Source organism: Rhincodon typus, chromosome 9 (genome assembly GCF_021869965.1).
Source record: "Rhincodon typus isolate 14 chromosome 9, sRhiTyp1.1, whole genome shotgun sequence".
Classification (NCBI taxonomy): Eukaryota; Metazoa; Chordata; class Chondrichthyes; order Orectolobiformes; family Rhincodontidae; genus Rhincodon; species Rhincodon typus.
The window spans coordinates 82967682-82988578 of NC_063340.1; the positions used below are offsets into that span (position 1 = coordinate 82967682).

Sequence of the window (20897 nt, forward strand, 5' to 3'; positions counted from 1 at the left end):
TGAGAGAAAAAATTCAGAGATAGAATGTGTTGATCAGTTAAGATGAAAAAGGACAGGTGAAGGCTCAGAGAAGTATAAGCACTAATATAAATTGTTTGGCCAAATGGCCTCTTTGTGTTGTAAACTCTAAAAGTCCTGTCAGAATTTTAATTCAGACGGACAACTACATGTGCAAGGTGTTCACCAGATTTTTTTCAGGTGAAGCAAGCAGTCTACAGTTGAAAGATCCCAGTAATATTAATGTTAGATGATGAGCTTGGCAGATTTCTTATGATGATTAATCCTGATGATAAGCCTATTTTGGGAATATATACTCCTCAGTGTTCAAAACTGGGTACAATTCCATTTGCACACAATTATACTAAGCCACTTTGATTTCAGACAAGGCCTGAAAATGAACTTGGATCTCACTGTCACTACTCATGGTTGGAACCATGCCCAGTTTGGAACAGTACCGAATTTAGGCCCCCATATTGACTTACCTGTCTACCTTTCCTTGCTTTATCCTTAAATTAGTATTAGTACCAACTACGCAGTGCTTCTTTTTTAACAGTAGAGATGGCTAATGTACTTTGTAATTTGTGCATTGTTAGTGACTCTTAGCAGCATGGAAAAAAAAAACAGAACTTGGTGAATTTGTGACTGTAACAATTTTTTTTATGTGAAGAAGGATTTCAGTGTAAAGATATAAATTTAGAAAACGTTATAAATCCCATTTGTGAGTTAGATGACAACAATGCAAAATCAGCACTCTTCCTTGATAACCCGTAGAATTTATTGTGAGTAATTGGATTTGACCATGAAAGTAAGCGGCAGCCTGAGCAGATGCCAGGTTCAATCCACAATCTGTTCTGAACTATCATGGTCTCTCCCAGCAGGGCTGTTAATATTAGGTACGATATCCTTGCATTACGGAGGAGGAAAATTGAACCCTCATTGTTGTCCATTAGCCCTGCAGGAAGTGTGATGGAAAGATGTCCAATTAGAACAGCTTTAGCTTGGGTATTGACTTGTAACAACTGTTAAGATTTATCTCTGAATTTCTGAAGTTGACAAAGTATTGTAAGTTACATTTGAAAATTATAGAAATTTGGGTAGGTTGTAAATGTGGCTGTAGATCCATTATTACCAGTTATGCCTTACTGCTAGAGACTAGTTTCACGTCATATATCTTCAAGAAGGGGTAGCAGATAATGATAACTAGAAAGGGATACCAATGTACCATTAAGATGCTTTTGGCTAGAACCTGCCTTGCCACATTGCAACTTCATTCTTTGTTCTTTTTCATCTACTTGAACCAACAGTCATGATTGCATGCTGGCTTGAGCACAGCAGTAAGCTAGGTCAAATGGCTATCACAAATTCAGTTCTATTTTAGTTTGTTTTTTTTGAGATTTGGAGCAGTTACGCAACTGTTCTATGCCTGCCTTTGTTTTCAAATAAAAATCTATCCCTACTTATGACAGGCAAGTTGAAAGTTCTTGGTATTTCCTGCTGAAACATGATTATGGCCTGTAAGTAGAGCTAATAGCATATTAGAAGATGAAAAACATTCAAAGACTTGAAGAAACAATAGCTGCTTCAGGCTAAAATAAGTGCAGTATTTGGTCACTGAGCACAAGGTGCTCAATGAAATTAAAGATTGCTGTCACTGTCTTATCTTTTATGTCAAGGTAAAAATCCAACAGAAACAAAATAATTCCAAGGATAGATCTGCAAATCCAGATCCTTCTTGTGTTTTGTGTTTATTGTTATTTAAGTGTGGATTCTTTTGTGAGATGAAATTTGGTAATACTTCTAGAATTTGAAAGCACTGCAGTAAAATATGTGTTACATGGCATGCATCAGCAGAAAGTGGTGCTGGCAAATCAAAAATGCCAGAAAACTACTTGTAGTTGGTGTGTATAGGAGGGAATGAACAAAAACTTGCTTTCACTCAGGGCTCAGTGATTAGCACTGCTGCCTTTGAGTGCCATGGAGCTGTGTTCAATTCCAGCCTTAGGTGACTGTGGAGTTTGCATGTTCTGCAGGTGTCTGCATGGGTTTCCACCAGATATTCTGGTTTTCTCCCACTCCAAAAATGTGCAGGTTGATGGATTGCCCATGGTGAATGCAAGGTTACAGGGATTAGGTAGGGGGCTGCATTTGGGTGGGATGTTGATCAGAGGGGCGGTGCAAATGGCTTCTTTCTGCACTGTAGGGATTCAATGATTCTATGTATATTGCAACTTGTAAAGGCTTAGACCCTCTCCATCTTTGACTCTTTTTGCTGTGAACACTGAGGGAGAAAAAAAAACCTTCAGACTGTCTTTAATAATCACTCCAGACATAACAGCATTGATACTTTACATGCATTTGACAAGATGCTGCGTAAAAGCTGAATACACAAGATAAGATCACATAGGATTATCAGCAATTTATTAGCTTCGATAGAGGAACCAACAGAAAGCAGAGTTAGGATAAATGTCTTTTTTCTCGATGGCAATATGTAACTAGCCGGGTGCGACAGGGTTGGACCTCAGGTCCAAACTGTTTACAGTCTGTATTAATGACTTAGATGTAGGATAGAAGATATGATAGCCAAACTTGAAGATGACATGAAAAAGATGGGAAAGTTGCAATAAATACATTTTCAAATTTTCAATCGATATGGGTAAGTTAGCTGAATTGGCCGAATTTGGCAGATAGAGTTCAGCATGGATAAGTATGAGGCTATCCATTTTTATTAAAAGAATGGAGGGGCAACTTACTTTCTAAATGGAGAGAAATGTGAGCGTGCTTCAGTGCAGAGGGATATGGGTATTGTTGTGCACTAGTATGCAAGTGCAGCAGGTAATAAGGAAGGCCAATGGAATTTTGTCATTCATTGCTAAAGGAATAGAGTATAGAAGTAGGAAAGTATTGTTTCAACTGTACAGGGCATTAATTGAGACTGCATCTGGAGTATTGCATACAGTTTTTGTCCCCTTACTTGAGGAGAAATTTAGTCGCATTTGAGGTAGTCGAGAGACAATTCACTGGATCTTTTCCAGAAGTGAGAAATTTGTCTCATGCAGAGAGATTGAGTAGTTTATGGTTATATTCTCTAGAACTTAGAAGAATGAGAGGGGATCTAGTCGAGGTATAAAAGATGCTAAAGGGTAATGACAAAGGAGTAGTAGGAAAAATGTTTCCTCGTGTGGAGTGAGAGGTTATGGTTGTAGAATATGGAGGTTCAGATTTAAAGCAGAGATGGAGGCGAGTACAATTACAATGTGTAAAAGACATTTGGATAGATACATGAATAGGAAAGGTTTGGAGGGATATGGGCCAAGAGCAAGCAGATGGGACTAATTTAGTTTGGGATTATGTTCGGTGTGGACTGGCTGGACTGAAGGGTCTGTTTTTGAGCTGTATGACCCTATGATTGTATGAGGGGAAATTGCTTCTCTCAAAGGGCCATGAATTTGTGGAATTCACTACCCCCAGAGTGCAGTGGATACTGGGACATTTAGTACATCTAAGTAGGAGATAGACAATTTTTTAATTAGTAAGGGGTTGAAGGGTATGGGAGTGGGCAAGAAAGTGTAGTTGAGGCTAAGATGAGATCAGTCACAATCATATCAAATGGCTTGAAGTGCTGATTGCCTACTCCTGTTCCTAGTTCTTATGTTCTTATGCATTAACAGTAACATTTTGGGAGGTGGACCTTGGTATTTACAGTTGTTAGGCTATTCCATTTGTAGAGCCAAAATCTAATCCTTGAAGCATTAATCCAAGTTCCCTGCTATCCTCCACGTCGACACAAAGGATTTAAAGGTATTGAAGAAGAGGAAGGGTAATCATCCCCCAACCCCAGTTCCTGGGCTGATATTTATCCCTGAAACAATGTTATTAAAAATAAGTACCCCAGCCATTATCACAGTGCTGTTTGTGGGAGTTAGCTGTGCTCAAACTGGCTGCCGCATTTCTTGCCTTACAAAAGTAACTACACTTCAAAAGTACCAAATTAGCTGTGATGCACTCTAGGATGTTGTGAAGTCATGAGTGGTGCTATATGAGTGTGAGTCTTTCTTAAGAAAGGACAGGAAGTTTGGAGAAAATCAGGGTGAAGGAAGAAACTAAAAACAAGGGTTTGAATTTATTTTGTGTTGCATGGTTAACTCTTTTGGAAATCTATTAATTACAATTTTTAACCCAGATTAATTTATCATAATTTTATCTGCCTGGTGGCCATCAAATTGTACCGTTGTCTTCAGATGTACTTTGTTGTGCAATTCAATGTAGGATAGCAATAATACAAAATCACCTGCAGCTGTATTTCAGTAAAAGGCAGCAGATGTAAACTTGTAAAGATGATGGCTGAGTGTTTACACAGCAACTTCAAAAACAAATAGACTGCTGCAAAAGTGGAACATTTCCATACATTCTGCATGATTGTAGACCTTTTCAGTAATGCCAGGGTGATGCTATGTGAATCTTCTTCTGTAGCATTTTGTGAGAAGTGATAGAATGATTTCATATAAAAAACTGAGAAATGACTTTTAGGAAAACCAGCTTGGTCAAGTTGGATTGATTAGTGGGAACTTTATCTGGACAAACCCTAAAATTTCGTAATTAGTGAAGAACCTCCCGTAGCTTTAGGGCCCTTTCTTCTGCCCTAGAAACATGGGGCAGTATGGTGGCTCAGTGGTTAGCACTGCTGCCTCACAGCGCCAGGAACCTGGGTTCAATTCCACCCTTGGGTGACTGTGTGGAGTTTGCACATTTTCCCTGTGTCTGTGTGGGTATTCTCCAGGTGCTCCAGTTTCCTCCTGCAGTCCAAAGATGTGCAAGTTAGGTGGATTGGCCATGCTAAATTGCCCATTGTGTCCAGGGATGTGTGGGTTAGGTGGATTAGCCACAGGAACTGCAGAGATAAGGTCGGGGGGTGAGACCGGGTGGGATGCTCTTCAGAGAGTTGGTGTGGACTTGTTGGGCCGAATGGCCTGTTTGCACACTGTAGGGATGCTATGATGATCTGCAATTGCTTAGAATGCATTTTCCTCCATCATGTCAGGATTCAAAGTTTCAATACACTTGTTCCATGCCCCAGTAGCCTCAAGTTCATTAAATAGAAGTTCGTAAGTATGTCACACCACATTTGATACTTAGCTTTTATGAATTGTATTCATGATTTCCTCTTGGGCATGTGCTGTTTCTACAAGAATAGGTTAGATCAGTTTGTGATATTAAATCACTATTACAAAAACAAAGTTGCTGGAAAAGCTTAGCAGGCCTGGCAGCATCAGTGAAGGAAAAAACAGAGTTAACGTTTCAGGTCTGGTGACCCTTCCTCAGAACAGGAGGGGTCACTGGACCTGAAGCGTTAACTCTGTTTTTTCCTTCACTGATGCTGCCAGACCTGCTGAGCTTTTCCAGCAACTTTGTTTTTGTTCCTGATATACCTTCCGCAGTTCTTTCGGTTTTTAATTCACTAGTATTGTGGTTGAAGGCCGGCATCGAGAAGAGCGTAGTACAAATACAGAAAGGGTTAAATATGTCATTTGATTACGTTTTTGTTTAGAAAACGTTTCTTCAAATAGAATCATAAAATTTTACAGTACAGAAGGAGGCCATTAAACTCATCGTGTCTGTACCGGCTTGAGAACGAGCTACCCAGCTAGTCCCATTCTCCAGCCCTATCTCTGGAGCACTCTAAATTCTTTGAGTGTATGTACGAGTGATGAAATCTTCCACAAAAAAAACACTAGCTGCAGATTCGATTAATAATTTTATGCCTGAAATCTTTGCTGAGGAATGTAGTTCTGAAGTAAGTGCATGGAGTTAGGTTGCTGAGCAACCATGGTTTTATTGAACAGCAGGACAGGCTTAAGAGGTTAAATAGTCTACTGCTGTTTCCATGTTCCCTTTGTCTCTGTCAAATCTTAAGGAGGTAATAATGGAGTTAACAGAAGTTTTGTTTACATTTTTAAAAACAAGTTGATCAAGAACATACTTGCTGCAGTATTGTCTGAATGAAATGTGACTCTGAAGAGATCAAAGTGACTTCTATTCTGCTTTGTGACACCATTATAATAGTCCATGTGCTTGACTTCCATGTCCGAACCAGAAGAATATAACCACAACATTAAAGCCTCAGGCTTGTGCACTGGACTTCCAAGAACCATGGCTGTGGTTTAGACACTTCACTTTTAAACTTTTTAAGACATTGAAAATAATGGGTATGGAAGGAATAAATGACACAAATAAATCATGCAACCTTCTGTTAAAATTAAATGGTTTACATTTGCACCAAATGGAATGTAAAAAACAATACATTTGTTGTGTCCCTGTAATGGATGGCTTGCTGTGTGTCCATCCTTTTCCACACTTTGTAGTTGCATCTTCAGATACCATGCTGCCATTTTCTGAAACTCTCTCCATCTTTGACTTAGAGTCATAGAGATGTCCAGCGCAGAAACAGACCTGTTGGTCCAACTTATCCATGCCAACCAGATATCCTAACTAAATCTAGTCCAATTTGCCAGCATTTGAGCCTTATCCCTCTGAACCCTTCCTATTCATATACCTATCCAGATGCCTTCTAAATGTAATAGTTGTACCAGCCTCCACCACTTCCTCTGGCAGCTCATTCCATACATGCACCACCCTTTGCATGAAAAAGTTGCCCCTTAGGTCCCTTTGAAATCTTTCCTCTCTCACATTAAACTTATGCCTTTTAGTTTGGATTCCCCCACCCCGGGGGAAAGACATTGTCTATTTACCCTATCCATGACCCTCATGATTTTATAAACCTTTATAAGGTCACCCCTCAGCCTCCAACACTCCAGGGAAAATAACCCCAGCCTATTCAGCCTCTCCCTAAAGCTCAAACCCTGCAAACCTGGTAACATCCTTATAAATCTTTTCTGAACCCTCTCAGTTTCACAATGTCCTTCGTAAACAGGGAGACCAGAATTTCAATCATTCGTTCAGCCACTTGAACCCCATTTTGGTTTTCTTTCCTGTGCAGCTTCTACTGTCACTTGCAATACACTGACACATTCTTTTCTACAGGGGAGCATTGTCCAGAGAGAAAAAAACCCAGTAAAACTGGCAAATGAAACGTAATGGCCTGACTCATTTTGTATACTTCAAGGTGGAGCTGCAGTGCAACCAGCATGCTTATTTCCAAGTATTACTCTTTTGTCTACTGTTTTCCAACTGGATGTAGAAGTATGCCCCATTGTTAATATTAATAATATGAAAATAGAATATTTTATACTTTTTGTACTCAAATTTCAGCATTAATGCCAAGTCAGATTTAGCACCGATGAGATGAAAAGTGAAGCTTTCTGTATTTCAAACAATACAGGTTAATGTTGAAATGCAGAAAATATCCCAATTTGCATTCATTTTGTGTTCCCATTTCCAAATGGAAATAAATTTGAATTTTCTTTATTATCCTCTGGTATCTTCAAGGCAGTTTGCCAGTCCATGCCAAATCTGTGTAAGTTTTGTGCAGTAAACTCATGCTATGTTAGTTTTGGACTGCCCAGATGTATTTTGCCTAAGATGCTTGCAGCCTGAAGGAGAGGAGCCTACTCAGCTTATTAGCCAGAGCTATGTTAGAACTAGTTTCCAGAGGTGAAATAAGCTGTGCTAACCAGTCTCTCTCAATAAGGCAGATTTCAACGTTTCCACAGAATATGTAAAGAAATAGCAAAAGATCTTGGATATATTTTGAATCAAATGGTCAGTTAAGGTAAAGGCAGAAGACTAAATTATGCAAAGGAAACTAAACTAAACTCAAGCTCCAGTAAAGGAATAAGGACAAAGGAAACTGATTTCTAATAAACATAGATGAAAAGAAATAACACTACAGAAATTACAGCCTTACAGAAGTATCATAAACTTTAGTTTAAGTTAATGTTTTGAAGTGGGACTATGGCTTCACTAGCCTGCTCTGTGCTAGAAGATGAACAATTCAAGCCAGGCAGCCCTGGTGAAAATACAAACTTTACAACTGAGTTCAGCTCCAGTGAAATATCCGTGCCAGGTCACAATGACAACCAGCTCTGTGGTAGTATTCCTGAATTGGGGGAAGAAGGGCCATGCCAAAACTTGGTAACTGGGGTAAGTCTGGGGTAAGGCCCCTGCATTGCGCACGGGGCTGGGGAATCATAAAAGCTATAACGAAGGTAATGGAAAGCCACTTCAACTAGTCTTTCCTAGTAATTGGAGAATCTCATATGTAACACCTGAATTAGGGCCTGCATGCCCTAAGGCTGAAACCACAGGCAGACTTTTAATTGTGCAAGTGTGAATGATGTTACATCTATGGCAGAGTCTGATTATTAGGCCACCTTAAACATGGATGTTTAGGTTATCCAAAATGCAGCATAAGGAGAACGTGTTAAGAACATCCATTGCCCTTTCAAATATTTAACATTTGTTGAGGCTGGGATTCCACATCCCTTCTGACGTATTTCTAGTGTAACCTAAGTGGGATTTTAAGAGAAAGGCTGAAGAACAGACCTGGATTCATCTTTTTGTTTGCTCAGCTAGTATCAGTGTAGCAGAATTGAGCAGATCCTTCACTCTGAGGATGAATGATCAGGATGGGAAACATGGTGATGGGAATAGCCGAGGCATCTGCACATCCTGAAAGATCCAGTGCTTGACAGTTTGCGCAGCAATTCTCAAAATTTCATCCATCTGAAAAAAGGAAGTCTTTGAAGAAAGAAAAGTCTGTGTTTTAAATTGCAGTTTTGAATTCAATATGAACCAAATCAATTGAAACCAACTTTCAATCTATTATTTTGTATACACATACCTGTGCATTAAATTTATGAGTATTAGAAATATCTTTAATGCAATGTTGGTTGCTGATTTAACAAAAAAGAATAAAAAGCTAATTACTTAGGTTGTGGAATTATTTCCATTCCTTTTTATTGTAATTTCCCTAAATTTGCTCACTGGGCCAGCCAAGTTTAAATTAAAGTTGAGTTCCTTTCGTTCAGATGACATTTGTATTCCAGAGAAGATGCCAAACATTAATATATGCTGGCAGTAACGTATGACCTTGTTATATTCCTGTTAGTTGTAATAAAAAATAATATCAATTAAAATCTCACAACTACTAGATCTAAAGCTCAGCCATATAGTGAAAATCAAGGACTGTAACTCTTATGCACTGAATCATTGGAGGCAGCATCTGCCAGAGCAAATGTATGGCAGCAACATAGTCTCCTGGCATTTGTCAAGGAGAAAAAAATCAGTCTCATCACAAAAATAAAATGCTGCTCCATCACTTAGTCCACACATTTTGGAGGAATTACTTTTTTTCTTGGATAACCTTGGTATTTTGTCATTTGCATGCCAAAAGCACAGAGAGGTAAATGTTGGCTAGCAAAACAAAAGCAAAATGTGGCAGATGCTGCAAATTTGAGTAAAGAAACAGAAAGTGCTTTAAATATTCAGCAGGTCTGACACATCTGTGGAGTTAGAAACAGTGTGTCATTGATGTTGTGCTAGATTGATGACACAACTTGATCAAACCTGATCATAGAGTATCACATTGAGGTCTTGTTGCCACTGGGCTATGATGGTTTGTAATCAATGAAAGAAAAAAGATAAAGGAACAGAGTGAAATATTGGAAAGGAAATTGAGTGGATTAGAGCAAACGCAGGAAAGAATGTAGCATAAAAGAAAATCGATTGAGAGTACAAAAAAGGGGACTAAAAGGAAAAGTTATTTTCCAAAAGTACTCTATTGAATTTACATTTGAATGATTTACCCTCTTGAAAATTATTGTCCTCAATTGCTAACGGAAGTATAGATTGGCATGAAAATAACTGCCAAAAAAATTAAAGAAAATTAAAACTGTAAGAACAATTTGCTATCTATCAGAATGCAACACAGTAGCATGGATTTTCAAGGTTCAGTGTCATGTCAAGGCCATAAATCGTGTAATTACCAAGGTTCTGTACAAAATTAATTATCAGTTCTAAAAGAGACGGCGATGGGAATAATTTTTAATAATGTCATTGATCCAGCATTTTCACAGTGGCGGTTGAGTTCATTGGAGAGCTTCTGAGGGATGATTAAATTTGATGAGCTTATGAACTTAATGGCTATTTACTGAGAATTGGAAATTTACAGCATTTTTTGTCATTCCTTTTTTGCTGGATTGTGTGCAACAGTAGTGAGCACCATTAACTCATCATTCTAATGACACAGTGCCCTAGCAACTTATGTCACAATAAATTTTGAGAATAAAACAAGTCCAACATAACACAATACTGCAATAAGTGCATTGATGTAATAGATGTGAGACACAGGAGCCTAGGAGCATAGAACTCTACTCAAAAGTACAGCTGAATTTGTGTTGTACACCTGAGAACTCATTGTCAGTATCAAAATTCCCTAGAGTTCAATGAGATGATAGGAACTCTGTGTTTTGGTGGCCCAATGTTTTGAAGCTCTGTTCTTGAGCTGTGGAAGACTAGAATGAGTATAATTTAGTCATGTGGCATGGCTCCACAGTTCTATATGGAAACAAGCCAGCCTAGAGATGTTTTGTAAACTGAAAATTGGCCACCTGAAAATTGGCTCTTTCACATTTCAGTGGCTTCTATATAAAAAACAAAAAAAGTCAAAAATTAAGGATAAAATGTGGTAGAATGCTGAATTTTGGATTTTACAAGGACTGTGATCCTTGCCAACAACCTAGGTAGAAAGGCCAGCAGGGAGTCCATCCATGAGCCCATGTACTCAGTTGTGTATCAGTACCCATCTTGGAAAGAGGTTCTGGCATAGAGAGCTGCCAACCAATGGAACCAATATATGTCTGGGGTATTGTCAAGCCCCAGTTAATGACACAGAGTGGAATCTAGGGTTTTGTGTTTGAGAAGCCAGGTGAGAGTAAAGTGGGATAAGAGTATTACCTTGACATGGGTACCTCTGATGAGTCCATTCCCCTCCCTATCTTGACACCAGTCTGTGCAGCTAAAGCTTTCAGGCTACCCACTTGATGTGAGCCTCTGCCTGCCACAGGTAAAATGGTAGTGGGGTGGGAAGAGGTACTTGAGGGCCTCAATAAAACGAGGGAGGTTGGGACCTCCACCTCCCCTGGGAAATTGGAGATGGAGGTTCCACGTATGCCCACTTTGGATTTATTATGGGTGCAAGGGAAGACTGGTAAGAACAGAACAATAGTCTGCTCAAGTCGATAAAATGTGGAGCTGGGGAAGCATAGCAGTTAAGACTGAAACAGAGGAGCAAGAAAGTCGACATTTTGGGTCTGGACCCTTCATCAAGACCAGACCTGAAACATCAACTTTCCTGTTCCTCCGATGCTGTCTGACCTGCTGTACTTCTCCAGCTCCAAAATTTATCGACTCGTGCTTCCAGCATCTGCAGTCGTCTGCTAACTTTCCTTGGGATTCAATGTTTTAAGTCATTTGCCCAAGGTATGTCTCATTTAACAATTGCCCCGGTATTGGAAGTATTGCAAATCTTCGACAGATGAGGAAGACAATAATTCGTATTTGGCACATGGCCGTTTAAGACTACCACAGGTCCTATAGCACCAGAATCCAGTAGATTGTCCAAGGATGCTTGGAGCAGGGAACATCATGGTGTTGTAACTGGTTGGAGATAATTATTTACATATTAAAAAAGATATTACTTCAGTGATAGTTCATAACATATAGATGTAGGGTTTAGTTGATAAAATAAAGACTGTTGTATGTAAATAAAATAAAGGGTGGTGAGTTAATGTGACACAAACACATCAAATGATGCAAATGCCCTGGGACAGCTGACCAGAACAGCCCCTAGTCATTGTTCTTGTTGGTGGATGATATTTGTTGTTTGGTGAATTCAGCCTTTTATCCCCTTTGGTATGTTGTTTTCCTGTTCTGCTTGGTATAAGGCTATAGATCTCCAACTAGTGGAAAGGATGCAGTGGATCAAATCTGCAGGGAAATTACAGAAAAATGCCGACATTACAGAGTAGATATAACAGGGGACTTCAATTACCAAACATGTACTGGAACACTAGTAGTATAAGGGGCAAATGTTTCAAGACTGTGTTCAAGAGAGTTTCCAACAACGGTATGTTTCTATTCCAGTAAGGAAAGAAATGTTCTTTGGAAATGAAGTGGGCCAAGTGGATCAAATGTCAGTGGGGGATCATTTAAGAGATAGTGATCATTGTATCTCAAGGTTCAGGATGGTGTTGGAGAATGATGTGTAGCAATCTAGAGTAAGACTAAGCAGTTGACAGAGAATCAATTTGATTGGGTTAGGGCAAAAGCAGAACACGTGGGATTGACTAGAAAAAGAGATTTGGCAGAAAAACAGTAACTGAACAATAGTCCACCTTCAAAGAGCACATGGTTCGAGTACACTTGAGGTACATGCTGTCAAATTGGAAAGGAAGGACAGACAAATCCAGAATTCCTGGCTGGTAAATTAACATGGTGGCTCAGCAGTTAGCACTGCTGCCTTATAACACCAGGTACCTGGGTTCAATTCCAGCTTTGAGTGACTGTCTGTGTGGAGTTTGCACATTCTCCCTGTTTCTGCTTGGGTTTCCTCCCGCAATCCAAAGATGTGCGAGTTAGATGGATTGGCCATGCTAAATTGTCCAGAGATGTATAGGTTAGGTTGATTAGCTGTGGGAAATATAAGGCTGGGTCTGGGTGGGTTGCTCTTCGGAGTGTCGGTATGGACTTGTTGGGCTGAATGGTCTGTTTCCACACTGTAGGGATTCTATTCTATAAGTTAAAGGTGAGATTGAGAAGCCAGAATTATTGTATGCATTAGTAGGAATGACATTTTTAAGGAAAAGATTATAGCAGTACAGAGTGAATTTAAGAGGTTAGGTAGAAGATTAAAAAAACCTTAAAGGTAGTAATTTCTGGTTAACTCCCAATGCCAAACTAAAAGAGGGAAGGAACAAAAGGTTAAAGGAGATAAATGAATGGCTGAAGAGCTGATGTATTGTTCAGGGATTCAGGTTTTTGGACAATTGGAATGTCTTTTGAGATCGAAAAAACCTGTTCAAAAAGGATGGGTCTAACCTAAACTGGAAAGGGACCAATATGTTAGCAGGGAGATTTGCTCATTCTATTGGGGAGACTTTATATTGATAGAGAAGGCAAGTGGAGAAATTCTCAGTAGCAGTGTGAATAGAAGGGCTGATGGTGTAGGTTCTGAATGTGAGAAGAGCACGTCAGTCAGAAAAGAAGACAAGAGAGAGTCAGAACATGTTGTAACTCTGAAGAACTAAGTTGCATTTATTTCAATGCAAGGGGTCTTACAGGTAAGGCTGATGAGGTCGGGGCATGTTTAAGAACATGAGACTGGGACGCCATAGCTATTACAGAACCTTAGCTGAGAGATGATAGCTCAATGTTCCCAGTTTTAGATGCTATAGGAAGGATAGAAAAGGAGGCAAGAAAGTAGGGGTGGGGGAGTTGGTGGCATTTTTAATTAGGGAAGATATTTCTGAGAAATCGTCTAGTGAAAATATATGAGTAGGAATTACAAATAAGAAAGGAACGATCACTTTAATGGGATTGTACTTATAGCCCCGTCCCCCCATAGTAAGAGAGAAACTGAGAAACAAATATGTAGGGAAATCTCAGATATATGTAAGCATAATAAGCTTGTAATAATGGGGGATTTTAATTTTCCAAATATTGACTGGGATTACCATAGAGTTAAAGGTTTGGATGGTGAAGAATTTGTCAAATGTGCTTTAGGGAAGGAAACTGCTATCCTCACCTGGACTGGCCTACACGTGACTCCAGACCCACAGCAATGTGGTTGACTCTTAACCGCTCTCTGGGCAATTAGGGATGGGCAATAAATGCTACCTAGCCAGCGATGCCCTCATCCCGTAAATGAATTCAAAAAAAAACTTTTTTGAGTAGACTAGACTTTTTGCAGGTAAAAGGATGTCTGACAAGTGGGAGGAGTTCAAGAGTGTGATGACGATAGTTCAGAGGCATTTTGTTCCTGTTAGAGTGAAGGGTAAGACTGGAAAGATTAAGGAACAATGGATGAATAAAGATATTGAGGTTCTAGTCAAGAATAAAGACAATAGTCTTTTTTGAGATATAGACAACTTGGTTCAATTGGTTCAATTGAATCTCTTAATATAAAGAGTGTAGGAGCATTCTTAAGAGAGAAATCAGGAAGGCAAAGAGGGGATGTGAGATAGTATTGGCAGATAAGGTTAAGGATAATCATCAGAGATTCTACAAATACATTAAGAGCTAGAGGGTATCTAGAGAGAGGTTTGTGCCTAGGACCCTTCTATTTAAACAATAGGAATGTTTATATCATAAATGAATAACTGTTTTAAAACCCAAGATAAAGGAAGCATCGTTTGTAGCCTCTGATATTATGGCTTATTCTTTCTTTTCTAAATGCTTTGTCCTCGTGTAAGATAAACTCACCATAGTCTCGGAGGATTATAGGTCTGCTCTCTCATGAGAGCCACACTGTCGGTATCACTCTGCAATACAAACCAGTCATCCAGCCAACTGAGATAACTGACACCCAATTTCACATGAAAGTAGCTACATTAACATTTCTATACACAGACTAAAATATTCTATAGATTGAATTGTGTTTTTATTCTCTTCCAAAATTGAGTTAATGCGGTTCCTGTCTAACAGAAAAGTCATTTTGCCACAAATTGATTATCAGATAATATATGGAGTGAATAATAAATGTCTCAATCTGGCTGATCAAAAATATCACATCAGTGGACCATTCTATACTTCTTAACAACTGCCTTGTGTTACTTATAGAGTCACAGAGTCATACAGCATGGAAATGGACTCTTTGGTCCAACCAGTTCATACTGACCATAATCCCAAACTAAACTAGTCCCACCTGCCTGTGTTTGACCCATATCCCTCCAAACATTTCTTATTCATGTGCTTATCTAAACGTCTTTTAAATGTTCTAACATCTACCACTTCATCAGGAAGTTCATTCTACATATGAGCCACTCTTTGTGTAAAAAAATTGCCTTTCATGTCTATTTTAAATCTTCCTTCTCTCACCTTAAAAATATGCCCCCTAGTCTTGAAATCCCTTATCCTAGGGAAAAGACACCTGCCATTCACCTTATTTATACCCCTCATTATTTTATAAATCTCTGTAAGGTCACCTGTTAACCTACTTCTTACATGAAAAGAAGTGAAATAAAGCAACGCACTTTGGCTAGGCTACATAGACTGATATGCACACAAGAAGACTGGAAGAGATAGTAGGAACTGCAGATGCTGGAGAATCTGAGACAACAAGGCGTAGAGCTGGATGAATAGTAAAAAGGATTATTACTTGAATGGTAAAAAGTTGCAGCATGCTGCTATGCAGAGGGACCTGGGTGTCCTTGTGCATGAATCACAGAAGGTAGGTCTGCAGGTACAACAAGTAATTAGGAAGGCAAATGGAATTTTGTCCTTCATTGCTAAAGGGATTGAGATTAAAAGCAGAGAGGTTATGTTGCAGCTGTACAAGGTGCTGGTGAGGCCACAGCTGGAGTACTGTGTGCAGTTTTGGTCTCCTTACTTGAGAAAGGATGTACTGGCACTGGAGGGGGTGCAAAGGAGGTTCACTGGGTTGATTCCGGAGTTGAGGGGGTTGGCTTATGAGGAGAGACTGAGTAGATTGGGATTATATTCATTGTATTTCAGAAGATTGAGGGGGGATCTTATAGAAACATATAAAATTATGAAGGGAATAGATAAGATAGAAGTAGAGAGGATGTTTCCATTGGTAGGTGAAGCTAGGACAAGAGGGCATAGCCTCAAGATTAGAGGGAGCAGATTTAGGACTGAATTGAGAAGGAACTTCTTCACCCAGAGGGTTGTTAATCTATGGAATTCCTTGCCCAGCGAAGTAGTTGATGCTACTTCAGTAAACGTTTTTAAAGATAAGGTAGATATTTTTTTAAACAATAAAGGAATTAAGGGATACAGTGAGAACGAGGGTAAGTGGATCTGAGTCCATGAAAAGATCAGCCATGATCTTATTGAATGGCGGACCAGGCTCGAAGGGCCGGACGGCCTACTCCTGCTCCTAGTTCTTATGTTCTTATGAACACAGCAGGCCAAGCAGCATCATAGGAGCAGGAAGGCTGATGTTTCGGGCCTAGACCCTTCTTCAGAAGAAAAGACTGGAAAAGAACAGGTTTCCCTTTCAAAAGACTTTTTAAAAATGTTTTCTTGGAATGTAACAGTTTGGTGGATGCTGCTGAGCCTTCTGTTTGGATCACTGTTTGCTGGGTCAAAGTGTGGCCTTCCAGGATTAGCTGTTACATATAGAATATGTGAACTTTAAATAAACATAGAGTCTAAGGTGCCCTAGCCAGATCCAAAGACCAATAGCCTGAGGTATAATATGTATACCGTTTGATGCAGAACCTTTTCTTTCGCATAAAATTACATAGAATTTAGCAACATATTAACACTGAATTTGATTCAAGCATCTGTGCCAATGCTTCTCTACACAGACTGTGTCTCATTTTACCCCATCTTACCGCATCAACCTTCTTTTGAATTAGTTAAGCAAATGAAATATTGACAGTGCCCATACCCACAGTTGGATTGTCAGTTGGATACTTTACTTGATATTTATTGCCCTTCTCAAGGAAGGGATGCTGGTGATGCCAACAAAAGTCTTGCTAGAGGGCAGCTAAGAGTCATCTACCTTGGTGGAGGACTGGTGTTTCGTTCCTAAAAGGACTGAGACAATACAACAGTCTGACATCTTTATGATCACTTTTGCTGCTTTCATTTCCCAATTCGTCTTAACCTAAGTTCAAATACCCCAATTGCCACAATGGGATTTGAACTCAAATTCTTTGGATTATTATTCCAAGGCTCAGGACTGCTTGCCTATTAACATAACTTCTAGGACTGCATCCCTATAGGAAAGATCATTTAGTGGGGTACTCCAGCTGGAAATAACTTTCCCGGTTGGCAAAAACTGCACCCTTCAGCTGTTTTCCCACCACTGTGGTGTCATTATTAGAACAGATTCCCGATCAATAGGAATTTCCTATTCCTTCTACAGCATAAGTCTGATCTTCATAGGCTAGGGTAAGAGTTTAATATCTCATCTTCTCCATGGGGAACTGAGAGAAGCTGAACTGTTAACCTAAAGGAAAGCCTGACAGGAAATGAAAAAAAATCAAAAGCGAACTCACACTGTTCCACTCCTAGGTAATTCATTGATTCCAAATAGCTTGAATAGTAGAGACCCATTCTTTACTTGAGGGCCTCCTTTAAAGCTTGAGGGAGGCTTACAGGGTGCACAGTGCAAGGAGATATACTGAGAAGAAAGTTGAAGGTAAAATTCAAAGGGAAAGAAAGAAACAAATTTAAAGTAAAATCTTCAAGGACATAATTCAACAGTAAGAATGCTTGGTAAGAATGAACTCCCCAATATTCATGTTAATCATTTCTATTCTATGATTTTTGGACTCATAGTGTTTTAATCCCTTTCCTCTGTTTGACAGGACTTCCTTTCAGCTTGGCTTTGGAGGGGAAATTCTATACAAGGACCGAAAACTCAGGGGAACTCATCATTTCAGACCTGAGATTTATCTCCTACTTTTCTTTTGTTCATTGGATTGGGTGGAGAAGAGTTCACCTAGTTCATGGATTTTCTGAAGAAATTATAGCAGTTTAGTTTTGACTTTAGCACTAATCCATATACAGCAGTATCAAAGCTTTCAAATTAGAACATGCGTCAACTAAATGGATAAAAGTATTAAAGTGCCAAAAACCTGAATCAGTAAAATAAACCCACCAGTATTGGATCTGAAGCTAAGATTGAATAAATTGTAGATAATGAATAAAAAGGTAATAATTAAAGCTGCTTTTTAAAATTCATTTGTGGGATATGGGCATTGCTGCCCACTCAAGTTGCCCTTGAGTAGGTTGGCAACGAGCTGCCTTCTTGAACGGCTGTAGTCCATCTGCTGTGGGTTGATTTACAATGCCATTAAGGAGGGAATTCCAGGATTTTGACCCAGTGACAGTGAAGGAATGGCAATATAGTTCCAAGTCAGGATGGTGAGTGGCTTGGAGGGGACCTTGAAGGTGGTAGTGTTCCCATGTATCTGCAGTCCTTTGTCCTTCTAGATGGAACTGGTTGTGGTTTTGGAAGGTGCTGTCTGATAGTCTTTGGTGAATTTCTGCAGTGTGTCTTTTGGATAATACACACCGCTGCTACTGAGCATTGGTAGTGGAGGGAGTGGATGCTTGTGGATACGGTGCCAATCAAGCGGGCTGCTTTGTTCTGAATGGTGGTAAGCTTCTTGAGTGTTGTTGGAGCTGCACTCATCCAGGCAAGTGGAGAGTATCCTATCACACTCCTGACTTTTGCCTTGTAGATGATGGATAGGCTTTGGTGAATCAGGAGGTGAGTTACTCAATGCTGTATTCCTAGCCTCTGACCTGTTCTTGTAGCCACTGTGTTATATGGTGAATCCAGTTGAGTTTTTCGTCAATGATAACCCCCAGGATGTTGACAGTGGGGGATTTAGTGATGGTAACACCATTGAATGTCAAGGGGCAGTTAGACTGCCTCTTATTGGTGATGGCTACAGCCTGGCATTGGAGTGATGCAAATATTACTTGCCACTTCTTAGCCCAAATGTCGATATTGTCCAGATCTCCATGCATTTGAACGTGGACTCTTTCAGTATCTGAGGAATTGCGAATGGTGCTATACATTGTGCAATCATCGGCGAACATCCCCACTTCTGACCTTATGATGGAGGAAAGGTCATTGATGATGATTGGGCCTAGGACACTACCCTGAGGAACTCCTGCTATGATGTCCTGGAGCTGAGATGACTGACCTGCAACAACTACGACCATCTTCCTAAGTGCCAGGTATGACTCTGACCACCAGAGAGTTTGCCCCCTCGTAGCCAATGATTCCAATTTTGCTAGGACTCCTTGATGTCAAGGGCTGTGATTCTAACCTAATTTCTGGAATTCAGCTCTTTTGTCCATGTTTGAACCAAGGCTGTAATGAGATCAGGAGCTGAGTGGCCGTCACTGGGCAGGTTATTGCTGAATAAGTGCTGCTTGATAGCGCTATTGATGACACCTTCCATTACTTTAATGATGATAGGGCGGTAATTGGCTGTGTTGGATTTGTCCTGCTTTTTATGTAGAGGACAAACCTGGACAATTTTCCACATTGTCAGGTAGATACCAGTGTTGTAACTGTACTGGAAGAGCTTGGCTAGGGGAGTGGCAAGTTCTGGAGCACAAGCTTCAGTACTATTGCCTGAATGTTGTAAGGGTCCATAGCCTGAATAATATCCACTGCCTCCAACCATTTCTTGATATCATGTGGAGTGAATTTAATTGGCTGGTATCTGAAATGCTGTAGACCACTGGAGGAGGCAGAAATGGATCATCCACTCAGCACATCTGGCTGAAGATAGCTACGAAAGCCTCAGCCTTATCTTTTGCACTGATGTGTTGGGCTCTTCCATCATCGAGGATGGGATAGTTGTGGAGCCTCCTTCTCCAGTGAGTTGTTAATTGTCCTCACCATTCACAACTGGATGTGGCAGGACTGCAGAGCTTAGATCTGATCGTTGGTTGTGGGATCGCTTAGCTCTGTCTGTCACTTGCTGCTTATGCTGTTTGGCATGCAAGTAGTCCTGTTTGGTAGCTTCACCCAGTTGACACCTCATTTTCAGGTATACCTGGTGCTGCTCCTGGATTGACTTTCCATTGAACCAGGGTTGATGATAATGATTGAGAGGGGGTGATATACTAGACCATGAGGTTACAGATTGTGCGGGAGTACAATTCTGCTGCTGTTGATGGCCCACAGCGCCTCATGGATGCCCAGTCTTGAACTGCTAGATCTGTTCAAAGTCTGACCCATTTAGCATGGTGATAGTGTCACACAACATAATGGAGGTTATTCTCAATGTGAAAGCATGACTTTGTCTCCACAAGGACTGTGCGGTGGTCACTCTTACCAATATTGTTATGCACAGACACATCTGCAGCTGGCAGATGGTGAGGATGAGGTCAAGTATGTCTTTTCCATCTTGTCGGTACCATCACCACTGCTGCAGACCCAGTGCAGCAACTGTGTCCTTTAGGATCCGACCAACTCAATCAATAGTAATACTGCCAAGCCACTCTTAGTGGTGAACATTGAAATCCCTCATCCAGAATACACTTTGTGCCGTTGCCATCCTCAGTGCTTCTTCTAAGTGTTGTTCAACATGAAGGAGAACTGATTCATCAGCCGAGGGAGGATGGTGTGTGGTAATCACCAGGACGTTTCCTTGCCCATGTTTAACCTGAAGCCGTGAGACTTCATGAGGTTGGGAGTCAATGTACAGGACTCCCAGGGCAACTCCCTCCCAAACTATATATCACTCTGCTGCTATATAGTGAGAACATATTCAGGGATAATGATGGTGTGTCTGGGACATTGTTTGTAAGGTATGATTCCGTGAGTATGACTCTGTCAGGCTGTTGCTTGACAGCACTTTTGGCATTAACCCCCAAGTGTTAGCAAGGAGGACTTTGCAGGATCAACAGGGTTGTTTCTGCCGCTGTCTTTTCTGGTGCCTAGATCGATGCCAGGTGATCCGTCTGGTTTCATCCTTTGATACTTTGTAGCGATTAGTACAACTGAATGGCTTGCTAGGCCATTTCAGAGGGCAATTGAGAGTCAATCACATTGTTGTGGGATCTGGTGTCACATGTTGGCCAGACCAGGTGAGTATGGCAGATTTCCTTCCCTAAAGGAAATTAGCGAAACAAATTGTTTTTTTCCGGCAATCAACAACGGTTTCACAGTCATCGGTAGATTCAGTAGACCCTTAATTCCAGATTTGTTTTTTTATTGAATT

The 20897-nt window shown here is 40.2% G+C and overlaps 1 protein-coding gene across 1 annotated transcript in view; it reads left to right on the top strand.

The window, feature by feature from the left end:
* The window catches only part of wdr27 (WD repeat domain 27), a 240921-nt gene that overhangs the window by 85671 nt on the left and 134353 nt on the right, over positions 1-20897 (top strand).